Below are 14132 nucleotides of genomic sequence, written 5' to 3'. Positions count from 1 at the left end.
GGAAGCTGCCAACAGGAAACTGGCAGCTCAGTCTTCAGTACCTGAAACTTGAGGTACACCTCACATTCCTGTTTTATAAGCTGAGAGAGACTGACAAAGAGAGAGAGAAAGAAAATGAAAACAGAAACTGTAACTTTGTAAGAAGCTGTAAAATATGCCCTTGCTTTTAAATTGTCTTTACTCAAAATTAATTTCAACAGTCAATACAACTGAAGTAGTTGAGAGAACATTAATGTTAGGCTTTCATCGAGTCAACTAAAAATGCTACAAAAGTCCATAAGAAATATTGCACATTTAACTCCTACTGTAATAAGGAATTAAAAACGCATGGCAACATGATGCATTCAGGTTTTAAAGTTTTCTCAGCTATTGTCTTTAGAGTCTAAGTAACACTTTTTCACATTTTCAGTTTGTACATTTACTAAAATCAAGATGCTTCCTTCATCCAAGCAGGTTTTTTTGTTCACATCACAACACAACAAATAACTAAACATAAAGACAAAATAACAAAAATTTAAAGTAAGTCAGCATAACAGTAAAAACAAAATATATTCATGCTGCAATGTTTGCTGAGAATGTTGAGGGTTTTATACATTTTCAAGTCATTTCCATTTTTGGCATTTACTGCATGGTATCTTGTTCTGATTTCAAGTAATTTTAATTTCATTGTATTCATTAATTTGTTTGTTGCAATTCATCCTTTATTTTTTTCCTGGATCCTATAATTAACTAATATAAAATAGAAATAGAAATGCTTAATTTATTCATTAATTAGTTAAAAAATAGTAGTCATGCTGAAACACGGCAAACAAAATGTTGACAATGAGCAAACAAGTTTCAGATAAAAAGACAAACTCTGAACATTACAAAAGTAGGAATAGTAAAATTAATAAATGCACTGAGAAATTCTAAGAAAAAAAAACAGAACTTATTTGACCTGACATTACATTTCCAGTCAATAAAAACTTTATAAGTAAACGGTTTACACTTTTATTAACCTGTGTGTTGAGGCTGTTGAAGTGTTGGATATTTTATTCTAAAGGCAGACCAGTATATGAAACACTGAGGGATCCATGCTTGGTTTTCCATGAAGTAGGAGACTAAAGATGAGTCAAAGCCTGTGTTTCACTCGTCTCAATACCTTATTTATTTGTAGAAACAGCTGCTAAAGACCCTCTGCGGGTTTAAGACTCCATGCTGGCATTGAACACATCCCAGAATTCCTCTTGCTCTCAACCGAACATTATTCATCTAGTGCTGGCAAAAAACAACAGCAGCTGCCAATCGAAACACCTCTCTTCCTAAAACCAAAAACTTCAAAACCAAATAATGAAAATACTGCATAACTGTTAAATAGCAACCCTTGAAAAACAACCTTTGCCTCAAGCACAAATAGTTGGCCATTTCAGGTGTGAGTTTCTGAGAAACTGAATGGACAGTGATTGTATTATTACCCCGATTAATCATTAAATTCCTGCTCTGCATTCTTGGGCATGTTTTGATCTGCCCTCTTACCTCGTGCCATATATGAAGAGCCGTGCAGGACTAGATCAAGCATTCTCCAGGACCATCACAGAAGACGCAACTGACGTTTCTAGCATATCTCAGCACTTTATCACGTCATAGAGATCAGAGTATCAGAGATTTGAAGTGGCCCAAAGCAAGACCTAAGACACATACTCACATCTTGAAATATAAACATACTGTATCTTAAATTCTGTTAAAACTGAATAATAAAGTACTGTGAATAAAATCTTTCAAATCACAGAGGTTTTGTCAGGCTGAGTCACAAGCTTAAACTTTACAAAGGCATCCGAGCATGTGTGTGTTCAGTTGATCTGTGCTTACAAAAATCATGTAGCGGCATGGATTGCATTTAACTCGCACATACACACACATACACGCCACACCCTGAATTAAAATATTTGGGGAAAAAAAACTGCTAGGTTGATTTTCATTTGATGTTGGGACAAGAAAAGACCTGTGTTATTCCAGGCCCTGACACAGAGGGTGTTGCGTTCACCTCTCTACTGATGCGATTAACATCTCGTATCCAATGCTATCCCAGGTAATTAATACGAGTTAAGCAATTCTTCCTTTCTTTTCCTCCATTTAAGGGTGGATCCATCCATACAGTAATGTAGAAACAGAAAAGAAAGTTCAACAGTTTGCTATTCAACACTCATGCACGCACGCACATTTTTACTTACTTGGCTATGCCTGTCTCTCTTTCCAGAAGAATGGAAATATTGGCATTCATGTGGCATCATGTCTCAATCTTCCGCCAGGACATCCCACCGCTGCAAAGTTTAGATGTCTCACTAAAGGTGCGGTCACTTTTCACTTTGAGAATGTGAAATTGCTTCTGAACCTGCAACTAATTTTCACAACAGGATATGATGTTATATTCTATTTCTAATAAATAGTAAATTAGAAATAATAAACTCAAAATATTGTAAAATACTGTTTCGCAACACTACTACCACAAAATGCAGCTTTGAAGTTTGTATTCTTTGTAGACTGAGACTGTGATGTTTACATAAATCCTCCTCTATTGATCAAAAAGCCAAAAGCAAAAGCTAATACTTTTAGCTCCATTCTGCTACATTTGTGTGTATAAATGGAAGTGGACACTATATAGAATCGTAATTTTACACTACCAATTCAGATCATTTAAATAATTACTGAGTTTATAGCAATTAATAGCACTCTCTGAATGAACCCCAGAATTTTACACAATGAAATGAATCTGGACAAAATTATCATAAAAGCAAATTCATTATTTGTGTGCCAAATAATTGTGCTTACCATCTCTGGTCCACTTTCATCACTTGGTTCTTACTTGGGTAATTACTATAGTGCTGATGGTACAGCTATAGCAGAGTCTCAAACACAAGTCTTTTTCATCAAAGGTCACTTAATGAGGCCTGAATGAGGCCTAAATGAGGCCTGAACAGTTGCCATATGTGTAATGGAGTAGATTAGCTAGATACAGGGAAAAACTGATCCAAGATCAGCTCCTAATTGAAGCTGTATTCATAACAGATTGTTAAGCATACCGCTCTATCTTCACTCTATCAGTGTCTAAATCTGTGTGATTCAAGACCACTGGTGTAGAAGTTACTCACAGTTGATGATTCTGTAGAGTTGTTAAAAGCTCAGGGTTAGTGATATTTATAGAAAATGCCCTTGTACTGAGACTACAATTCAGATTAAAATGTATCTTCAGCACACAAGTAAACTCATTTTTTGAATTTCATTAAAATAAGAAAATGTTTCCAATGTACAGCGAGACTAGAAGTTTGTTTAAACAAATAATGTTATGTTGAACAAACTCAATACATTTTATTTAATACATTTTAATGTACATAGCCAGTTATAAGAGGCTAGTGTCAGTACTTGCATTTGCACAACTATTGTTTATGAAATGTAGCTAGATTCACTGTAGTTTTCAGACATGTAAGTGATGGGAGGGTTGGTTCATGAACAATTTGTTCACAAGCTGCACACTAGCAAAAAATAGAAAATTAAAGAAAATGAAATTTTGAAAAAATGTTGATAACCAAACCGTTTACAGTAACCCATATCTCCCTTAGTATGGAGGAAAATACAATGGAAGTCAATCAATAGCTACCATCAGTTGTCTGGTTACCAGCATTCTTCAAAAGATCTTCTTTTGTGTTCAGCAAAAGAAAGCAACGCGTATCCCTTTAGGTGAACACAATAAAACAAAACTTCCAAGACTTTGTTTATCTGAGAGTGTTTACAAACATATGTTAAAATTGTGAAAAAGGAAAAGTGTGTGTGTGTCTATGAGCACATGCATGTGTTTGAGCGATCATTCAGCTGTCTTTACCAACGCAGCTGTCCGTCGTCATTCAGACAGCTGCCACTGTCAACCTATCAATGAATCATTACTCCTTTACATAAACAAACCATGAATGTGTGTGCTTTTTCAAATACAAGTATTATGTTACAGCAAATGTTAAGATTGCTTGTTCTCCTTCCTTTTGTCTATATGTCTATATGCGAACATATTTATGGTTATTGATGAATGCATTGTAATGCATGTAACTTTGTGTGGGCTGCAGGTTCAATGTCAAAAAAACTTCTGAAGCCAAGTTTCAGACTGAAAAACTACACTGCATCTAAATTGCCATTGTGAGAAGCATTGAACTTCTGAATGCTCCAGGCTACTGTCCTTTTAGTGCCAAGTGTGAATCAGTGAGAATTCAGCAGGGTGGTTTCTCATAGATACAAAGTGCACTTTGCACATGCATTTAAGCAGAGATCACCAAAAAAGAGACCGACCAGTTGTAATAAACGGTGCCTCCCATCACACACTGGCAGCTTTGTCAATTTCCTCTGTATGGACATATGCACCTACAGCGCATACCCATGGATCTGTGGTAGGATGTCCCTGTGAAACTGAAATCTGATAGTATGTGTACAGTAACCACACCGACACTGGGAATCTAGCCATGACCCTTGAAGCCGCAGCTATGCTGTTCTGATATTTAAAATTAAGAAAAGATATTTGGAAGTAAATGCCTCCTGCATGCATGCTGCAGATCTATAACCTCACAGTGTTACAATTAAGCGTCTGTGTCTATATATCTGTTCTCTCATATCTCTGGCAATAGTTAGGTTGCAGCTGTTGCTCTCAGATGAGTCCAGTCATTCCTCAGCTGTTCCACTTCTGACCACTGAACATATGCATGTGTGTTTCTTCAAAGGAAACTCACTAACCTCACTAAATCACTAACATGAAGGTGCAAAGTTACATTACCTACCATTACAGAAAAATGTTTATTACACAGACACAAAAATTGTAAATGCAGCAAAGAGTGTGGCATTGCCTGAGCTTTAATCAAATTCATGTGTCCGTGACTAGTTTCACTCGGAAAGCTTGCTTTTTGAGATGCGACGTGCTCCACCCACTCACTTTACCTAAACACCTTTGGGGAAAAAGGGAAAGACTTAAAAGAGATGTGCAATAACACATCATCAGTCAATCTGATTGGCCACTATATGGAAAATATTGTTCTGGGAAAAAAAGTGGTTCATGTGATTGTATGTGCCTGTACCTGTTGAGCATTGTGATTAAAAAAACGTGATCATCAAAATCAAATTCTATTCATTTAAAGCCAAGTCATCCACTGGTAAACACACACATTTTCCATTTTACAAATAAAAGTTCATTTTAAATATTGATAATAGTATATAAATAAAATTAAAATAATATTATATACAGTATATAATATTGTTTTCACCTGCAAATATCTGACCGTTAGATATTTACATACAGACTTAAGGGTAAAGTTCTACATCTGTACAGTACAATGAACCCATTTTGAATGTATTAAAATTAAATCAAAATTGTATAATCTGTTTGCACACACACACACACACACACACACACACACACTCACACTCTCTCTCTCTCTCTCTACTGATACTAGATTCACTTCAATGATGTCATCATTTACCCAAGTGTTTACCCTGGGAGTCATGGAAGTGTGTGTGAGGCTTGTTATATTGCATATCAGATGAGAGTATTATGGTGGTTTATTGATTTATTGTGAGTCTTCAGTCAGTCATGTCTTTATTAGGGTCTGTCATTAACCAGCTTCGGTAAGATGGAAACAAACTGGCAGAGTCTGGGAACTGGCCCTAGGCTGTGGGGTGTAGCCTGGGATTGTGTGTGTGTGTGCATGTGTGTGTGTTAATGGGTGTGGCAGACTACTGTCTCCCTCAATGAGACGCAGACTTTTCCCAGCCTTGGTAATGGAGCCAGTCCTAAAATAAACCATCCAACACACATAGATAAATACACACTGCAGCGTGCATTATTACTGCAGAATGCGTCACCTGAGAGGGGATCCTCAGAGGACGCAGATTAGTTCAAAGGGAGCTGACCCATTAAAATGACCACTAATGCTGGGCCACTGTGACATTAATGTAGTGACACAACGACTGTTGCATCTGAAATGTTGCCACTCCTCATTTGTGTGTTACGTATTACAACTCTGCATTTCACCATCCAATCAAAATGAAGCTAACTAAAAAAAGAAAAGGAGCACCATGTAAATAGTACACGCAATATTGCTGCATGCAGTATGTGCCCATTCTAAGCAAATGAGTAAAAAGAGGATGTAGCAAAAAGTTTTGGGGTCATGGACAATGCATTTTCAACACACTTGAGAATGTTTGGCCTGCACCACCTAGGTCATAAACTAATGCACTCACCAAAAGTCACCAAGAAAGAAAGAGTTGACAAGACCATTAACTCAGCATGGAGTTGAGCTGATGGTCAGCTACAGACAGACATGATCGCACACACAACTTGAAAGGATTGATTTAAAGTCCAGATGAAATACATTAAACCAAGGTTGCGAATTAGACCATTTACACTTGTGAATATGGTATTTTCCGAAGATAATAAAAGAGTTTAATAACAAAGATTTAATTTTTGGACAAATCACATAAGTCAAAGTATAACATTACATCAAAAATGTGATGTTTACATTCAATTTTGTGATTATGAATTCTTCCAAATCAGACCCAAATTTTTTTGTGTACATACAGTGATAAAATAAATGAAAAATAGTCTCCCTATTTATTGGCAAAAGACACAAGATTCTTCTATGTTTATTTTAAATCTTCTTAGCGTATTTTTAACAGGATAAATTTGATGTAAAATTTTAATTGAAACTTCTTTTATTTTATTATTAATACAGTATTTATAAACAGTAGTATTAGCTTTTTCCCAATTTAAATCACCCATGGTTGAATACCAAAAAAACTTTGCAGCAGGTGGAACAGAGCACCAAATTTGATTTCTAATATATTTATTGGTGTATTCTTTCTTTGTAATGTCTGTATCTCCAATAAAAATTATATTAAATTCAGCACTAATATCTGTGAATGATATGTGTTTTAAAATTTGAAGTGAGCCTGTAGGGATTTCATCAAATACAACTGCGTATTTCTTTGGTGTCACTGGGAAGTTAAAGTTCTGAAGAAATTCTGAATATGACATGAGCAAACATCTTTGTTCAATAACTGTCCTACCAACAGAATTCCTCTATCAAACCATGGCCGACAAAACAGAGACTTTATAAAGGATTTCTTTGTTATTCCAAATAAAGTATCTATGTGGACTAAAGTTATGTTTATAGATCAATATCCAAGATAGAAGGGCTTGTTTGTGGAAGTCAGCTAATTTCAAGGGAATTTAATCAACAGAAAAATTACATTTCAGTAGAAAATGTATGCCACCAAGAGTATTGAACAAATATGATGATTACACAGAGTTCCTGGTCGAGCAGAGGACCAAAATGTGCGTCAAAAGTGGAATATTTTTAAGGATGGCCTAATAATTATTTGAAGCTTGTGAACATATTAGCAACACAGCTAGTAATGACAGCGTTTGGTTTTATTGTTGTCATCAATTAATACATTTCTTAATTACATTACATTACATATTTTTACATTATTACATTGTTGTCAATAAATTTCCTTTATCGGTAAGTTTTGGCCACTGCCTGACATCTACCCAATGTTCTCTTTCACCAGACATTTTCTTTAATGAGCAGGATCCGCTTTCATTGAAATGTCATTAGAGTGCACCGGCAAGTGTCACACCGTCACACTTCGCAGGGACGCAGTAATGGCGGCAGGCAAGATGGTGGCGCCCATAGAGTTTGCGGCAGATTTGTGTATAAGCGAGAAAAAGTGAATGAATGGTGGTTGTGATTCAATTTAAAAAAGGAAAAAGACAGAGACAGAATTTTATTCACTTAAGAAAAATTTTTATAAATACAGATGAAATTAAAAATAATTCTGAAAATTGTATTTGAATAAAAAGTTCATTTACACAAATGTATTCTTTCTGTAGCTCTGCGGGAAAATACCCTTTTTAAAACCAATTAATACTTTTATCATTAAGGATGAATGCAACTAATAATTGTTTTTACAGTTCTCTTACGAGAGCTCTCTCGTACTGCGTCTTAGCTAAGACGCTAAGGGAAAAGTCTCTTTTCACGAAATACTGAAGCAAAAAATTATCCTTAATTTTAGAGATGTTCCGATACCCTTTTTCTCTTCCCGATACCGATTCCGATACCTGGGCTCAGGGTATCGGCCGATACCGAGTACTGATCCGATACCTGGGTGTGTATCTGTATATACAGCTGTATATACTACTAGCCCTGTGTAAATTTCTAGAATTATTTTATGGTGTGCTCCAGACTTATCCCTTGATAAAACATGAACAAATACATGGTTAACTACTGTATTTATTACAGTATTTTTATTATCTGACATGAATTTGACAGTAATATTATTTAATTTCTTAAGGGAAAAAGAACTTCAAATGCAGCCAAAAATCTAACACCGCAAACTAAAAAAGGTATTTTAGTATTTTAGTTTTACAATATTAGTGTATAAAAAACTGCAACAAATAAGTCTAGGAACATAAAAAATTCTATATTAATCAGATAATCTCTTTACAACAAAACAAGTAAAAAACAAGCAACCGTCTAGGCATAATTATTATTATTAATAGAGACGTATTATTACTACATAGAGACGTAGCTAAATCTACTGTAGGCTACAACAGTAGCTTAATATATTGTCAATTTACTCGCCATGAAGATCTTTGAGTGTCTGTGTTTATGATATGACAGTTTTCTCAAATGAAACGTTAAATTCTCATGAAGTGACGGTTTATGCGTTCATGTCCTCATATAGTGACACACGGCAGAGGCCACAAAACAGCGAGCTCCCGTGCATCTGGAGATGTAGACTTTGCAGGAGTAATATTTAAATAGTATTTTGCAGTTTAATATTCACAGACACTAGTATATATATTCGGCTACAGTCTGGAGCCCTGCGCTTAGACTAACACGGAAGCGACTGAACGCAGCTGCGGGTAACGAATATACTCAAACTTACTACCGGTTCTACAGAGACGCTGGTATCATCACATTTTAAAATTTTCAGCACCGTCTTGGTAGTGAAGTGCCAGTACTTGTGGCATCCCTAGTCGCCGTTTTACTGTCTGGTTGGTCCAGTCTGAAATACTGCTAAACAGCGGACATACTGCTAACCACTGATCTGTAATATAGAAGCGGCTTCACTGTCTGTTGGCAGTTTAGAACGCGATGAGCGATCCAGTCATATATAGATCAGTGCTGCTAACGCGTTTTCATTTCTTCTTCGCTGCTCTAAACAGGGGTTGCTTGTGGCATTACAGCACATCGTCCTGTGTTTGCAATGCATTCTGAGCAGCGAAGAAGAACCGTGCAGCGGTTAGGCAAAGCTAGCGTTCATAACTAGGTCTTGAAAATGGTATCGGATCGGTATATGGGTTCATGTACTCGCCGATGCTGATGCCAGAATTTGTTGTGGTATCGGAGATATTTCCGATACTAGTATCGGAATCGGAACAACTCTACTTAATTTTGTATTTTTGTAAAGCACATTTGCAGCAGTACACAGCCATAGGCGAGACAGCTCGTTCTCTCATTGGCTTGTTCTGCGGCAACTGCACAGCCTATCGAGCGCGGGCTGATGCAACATCAGTTTTACTCGATCACCTCGAGAAGCTCGGCCTCAGTGTCAATTGGGCAAAGAGTTCGCTGAACCCCAGTCAGACGATCCTGTTTCTGGGTATAGTTCTGAACTCGTGTTCCATGACGGCGCGACTGTCACCACAGCGCGCGATGGGCATTCAGCGCGCAGCGAGTTCTTTCCGCTGCGGCGCTACCGTGTCGCTCAAACACTGTCAAAAGATGCTGGGTCTCATGGCCTCAGCATCTCCGGTTCTGCGGCTGGGCCTGCTCCGCATGCGCCCCCTGCAGTTCTGGCTGAAGGCTCGGGTGCTGCGCAGAGCGTGGGCGTCTGGCCGGCTGCGTTTCAAGGTCGATCAGAGCTGTGTTGCTGCTCTAGCACCTTGGACAGCGAACGGCTGGTACCGATTAGGTGTAAGCCTGGGGACTTCCCCGAGTGTGAAAATGGTGTCGACGGACGCCTCCACTTCGGGATGGGGAGCGCTGCTCGAAGGCAGACCGTCCTTTGGCCTATGGTCAGAACGGGAAAAGCTCCATCATATCAACTGCCTGGAAATGCTGGCAGTGGAGAACGTGCTGACGCGCTTTTGTCCCCATATCAAGGATCACCACGTCGTAGTCCGTGCGGACAACATGTCCGTGGTGTCCTACATAAATCGCCAGGGCGGTCTCGGGTCCCGAAACCTGTGCAGGCTGACGGAACGCCTCCTGCTTTGGGCTCAGCGCAACGTGCGCTCGCTGAGAGCAGTGCATGTGCCTGGACTGCAGAATCTGGGTCCAGACAGGCTGTCCAGAGGCAATGTTCCTACGGGCGAATGGTCTCTACACCCGCAAACAGTCCGGCTGTTGTGGGAGAGATTTGGCATGGCGGAGGTGGACCTCTTTGCGTCCCACGAAAATGCTCACTGCCCCGCGTTCTTTTCCAAGAACGAAAGCGCTCTGTCACGGAGATGGCCGTGCTGCCCACTTTATGCGTTCCCTCCCGTCTCCCTCCTTCCGCAGGTGATAGAACGGGTGAGAGAAATGAGATGTTCAATACTGCTTGTAGCACCTCTTTAGAAGAACAGATGTCACCCCGTGGCCGGTACCGTTGAGGAGGGACCTCCTCTCGCAGGCCAGGGGCTCGATTTGGCACCCTCAACCGGAGTTGTGGTCCCTCCATGTGTGGGCGCTCAACGGTTACCCGCTGATCTCGCAGTGGGAGTGCTAAATACCATCACTCAGGCTAGAGCTCCGTCGACACGATGTCTGTATGCCTCGAAGTGGTCGGTGTTCTCCAGCTGGTGCACAGCTCGAGGTTATTCACCCCTTAGTTGTGAGGTGACGGAGGTCCTCTCCTTCCTACAGGAGCTGTTGGATAAGGGCAGAGCCCCATCCACGCTCAAAGTTTATGATTAAAAGTTATAATGCCATCGCGGCATTTTCTGAAACGGCCTCTGGTCAGTCAATAGGAAGGAACGATTTAGTTATCCGGTTCCTCAGAGGAGCTAGGAGGCTGAATCCTCCCAGACCCCTGTCAGTCCCTATGTGGGACCTCGCGGTGGTTTTGGAGGCCTTGAAGGGTCCCCCTTTTGATTCTGTCCAATCGGTTAGCCTTCAGCATCTGTCGTTCAAGACAGTATTCTTGTTGGCTCTCGCTTCTGTGAAGCGTGTGGGTGATTTGCACGCTCTCGGTGAGCCAGTCGTGCTTGGAGTTTGGGCCCAATGACTCAAGGGTCATACTCAAACCTAGGCATGGTTATGTGCCGAAATCCCTCAACACACCGTTTCGGGCTCAGGTTATTGCCCTGTCTGCCCTGCCGGTGTCAGGGGAGGATGGAGACTCGAGTCTTCTTTGCCCTGTCAGGGTTTTAAGAGCTTATGTATCTCGCTCTGCTGCCTTTCGGCAGACGGAGCAGCTGTTTGTCTCGTTCGGTGGACGTTCCAAGGGAATGGCTGTTTCGAGACAGACTCTATCCAGATGGATAGTTGACGCCATAGCGTTAGCTTACGCTTCCAGGGGCCTTCAGTGCCCGTTGGGCGTCAGAACACACTCCACAAGAGGCGTCGCCTCGTCGTGGGCGTGGTCTACTGGGATCTCCTTGCAGGATATATGTATGGCGGCAGGTTGGGCCTCGCCGTCTACATTTATCAGGTTCTATAACCTGGAACCCAATGTAAAACGCCGTGCGCGCAGGGATCACACACCAATAAACCTGAAGCAACGCCCAGGATTTACAGTGCACAGTCACCTGAGGGACTCACAGAGAGTCCAGGACAGAAAAGGGAAAAAGCCCTCCGTCCTATATCTAGCAGCATCCGTAGATGCGGCAATATGACATCACACAGCCGAGGCAAGGCCTGACCAATGTGGCAATGCAGGTCTTACGCAATACTGCCCATATAACAGTCGGCAGCGCATAGCGCTCGTGAACTCAGAATTCCCCTCAGGGCCCTGATTCGACTATACCGACAACAGCCTTGCTTGCACGATTCACTCTGGTTCGCTTCGGCGATGAAATAAATCAGGTGAGTCAGCCTTTTCGAGCTCCTTTTATAGGTTGGGCCACACCCGTTTCGGCGGGAAGTGGCAAGAAGGGCACGAAGCGCCCTTATTGGTCTGATGTTGCATCAGCCCGCGCTCGATAGGCTGTGCAGTTGCCGCAGAACAAGCCAATGAGCGAACGAGCCGTCTCGCCTATGGCTGTGTACTGCTGCAAATGCGCTTTACAAAAATACAAAATTAAGGATAATTTTTTGCTTCAGTATTTCGTGAAAAGAGACTTTTCCTGTAGCGTCTTAGCTAAGACGCAGTACTCGTTCGCTCTTCTAGAGAGAACCGAGGTTACGTTTAGTAACCGAGTACGATTTTTGCTTAAATAAATGCAGCCTTATAGTAAACACAAGGGATATAAAATAAATGAATAAAATAAAATAAATCTCCCCAACCTTTTGAATGGTGATGTAACTAGGAGAAAAAATTGCCTTACACTGAGTGCTGCTTATTAAAATATTTAATGCAATCTGCAGTTGTTTATCTCATTTGTTTGCCTGTAACCCACAGAACACAATCAGCCAAACATATAAACATTAAACTCAAGCTCTTGCAAGCAACAGTGAGGTTAGTATTGAGTAACATAAATCTGGACCTTACAATACATTGTTTTCAGATTTATCTATTTTTTCTCTTTTTGCTATAGGCAAGGCAAGGAACATCTCTTCAAACTAATGCACTCTTTGGCAAAGAGCCGAACATCAAGATGTCTCTTCAACATGATATTGATGTCTCTCAGAATTTCACTGCTAGGGTTTTCAAATCAGCACTTGCTATCTAATCAAAGAGTGCACTGCTTCTATCATTTTTACAGCCCTTACAGTGTTTTCATGGGAAAATGCAACTTGAGAACATGGTGCTTGGGGACCTATGGTTTATTTGCAATAGTAGTAGAAATGTTTAGTGGGCTGGAAGGCTTACATTGGGCATCCTTTACTGTTCATTTTAGTTTTTTAGTAAAAGGGATCTGTCATGCCTAATCAACATTCAGATTAAATATGTTGTACTGCTTTTGCATGCTTGAGGACTAGTAAATGGGTCTGACGTGACTTGGATAACTATTATCACAATACTTTATGAATCAAATCACATAAATAAGTACTATGTCAAATCATAATCCATGTATTGTCATAACGTTCCTGGCAATTCCCACTCACCGTAAGTCTTGCCACTGCAAAAACGGCAGCATAAAGCTTTTCCACATTAGCAGTTGCGGGATGGTTTGCTTTGAGACTGACCCAAGCACCAAACACCTGGAGTCTTTTAAAGTGCTATGCATTCTCATCTCAAATCCATTCAATATGATGGAGGGCTTTTCCAGACCCCTCTAAATATCAGTTTGAATCTAGGACACATCTGCAAAGCATCTGTGATGATGCTTCATTCAAAACTAGTCTATTGGATAAATCTAGAAAGGCAGGTGACAGTTGCTGGGACATCATTGAAAGACTGTGACAGACACACTGAACTTTTGCCATTTGGTGTTGCATTTTATATTGTCATAGTCCTCCCTGTCCATAGCCTGGTCAGTAATATTTTTCAGACATTGTTACTCACTGGTCAAAGTTGGGTGGATGCAGCCAGGAAAACAGAAGGCAGCACTAGAAAAGAGGATGTAGCAGTACCATCTATCGGTTATTGCAATTTAGCTAAAATTGACATAGTCAAACATAGTCAAACATCTTCTGCGTTGACATGTGTTATACTCTTGCAGAACACATCTAACATAGCCGACATGTTTAGTTTTCACTACAGTTGATGATGGGCAGAGAGTTGTTACATTCTAGTTGTTACATGTTCAAATAAGACAAAAACACTGCATAATTAAGTTAACATTGTGTAACTTACATTACAGACATCATATTTCCAGTTTATTTTCGACCAGTCAACAAAAATAGCTCCAAACGAAGCTAATGCAAAATTGACCGCTGCGTGTCTTCAACCAATACATTATTGTAGCCAACGGTGTCAACACTGTACTGGCTCCCTATCAAACATCGTATAGATTTAAAAATCTTGCTTAT

The 14132-nt window shown here is 40.0% G+C and overlaps 1 long non-coding RNA gene across 2 annotated transcripts; it reads left to right on the top strand.

Annotated features, from left to right (window-relative positions):
- On the top strand, nucleotides 1-13154 carry LOC132156520 (uncharacterized). 2 transcript variants are annotated; one of them, XR_009437454.1, is made up of 4 exons: nucleotides 1-53; nucleotides 2237-2327; nucleotides 12619-12675; nucleotides 12755-13154. It is a non-coding gene; the product is annotated as an uncharacterized LOC132156520 (long non-coding RNA). The 2 variants fall into 2 exon arrangements; XR_009437455.1 differs by lacking the exon at nucleotides 1-53 and adding an exon at nucleotides 1971-2068.
- The last annotated feature ends 978 nt before the right edge of the window (nucleotides 13155-14132 follow it).

This window comes from Carassius carassius, chromosome 14, assembly GCF_963082965.1.
Source record: "Carassius carassius chromosome 14, fCarCar2.1, whole genome shotgun sequence".
Lineage (NCBI taxonomy): Eukaryota > Metazoa > Chordata > Actinopteri > Cypriniformes > Cyprinidae > Carassius > Carassius carassius.
The sequence above is the reverse complement of the archived record's forward strand: the minus strand, read 5'-3'. Positions and strand labels throughout refer to the sequence as shown.